Here is a 448-nt window from a genome sequence, read left to right as displayed (position 1 = left end):
GCCACACCACGACGAGGGGTCTGTTATCAGGCGCCATCGACCGGTTAGGCCTAGGCTACGTACCCTCTGGCGTCGCCCCCGCCCCGCCCCGCCCCGCCCTTCCACGAGACCCCCCTTCTTGCTCGCCGCTCCGCCGAACCACTCGGCCGTGTCCACTACACACAGCACGATTACCGGGTCAATTCGCGCCGACAACACAAAGCAGAGGGGAAGAGGGGGCGGCGAAGCGTTGCAGTGCGGATGGGAAGCAGAAGGCGAAAAGGAGAAGGGAGGAGTGGACATGGACGCGCCGAGGGGAAAGGGGGGGGGGGGCATCGCCATGTGCGACATGAAGCGGACACACGTGTGACGCTTCATGGCCGCGTTAGGGGCTCATGGCGGGGCAGCCGTCATGGACATCACGCGGCATGTGGCGCTCGTCCCGTCCGGCTGCACGCCACCGCGGGGC

Source organism: Frankliniella occidentalis, unplaced genomic scaffold (genome assembly GCF_000697945.3).
Source record: "Frankliniella occidentalis isolate FOCC.00 unplaced genomic scaffold, Focc_3.1 Scaffold168, whole genome shotgun sequence".
In the NCBI taxonomy this organism is placed as follows: Eukaryota; Metazoa; Arthropoda; class Insecta; order Thysanoptera; family Thripidae; genus Frankliniella; species Frankliniella occidentalis.
This window is presented reverse-complemented; position numbering follows the sequence as displayed.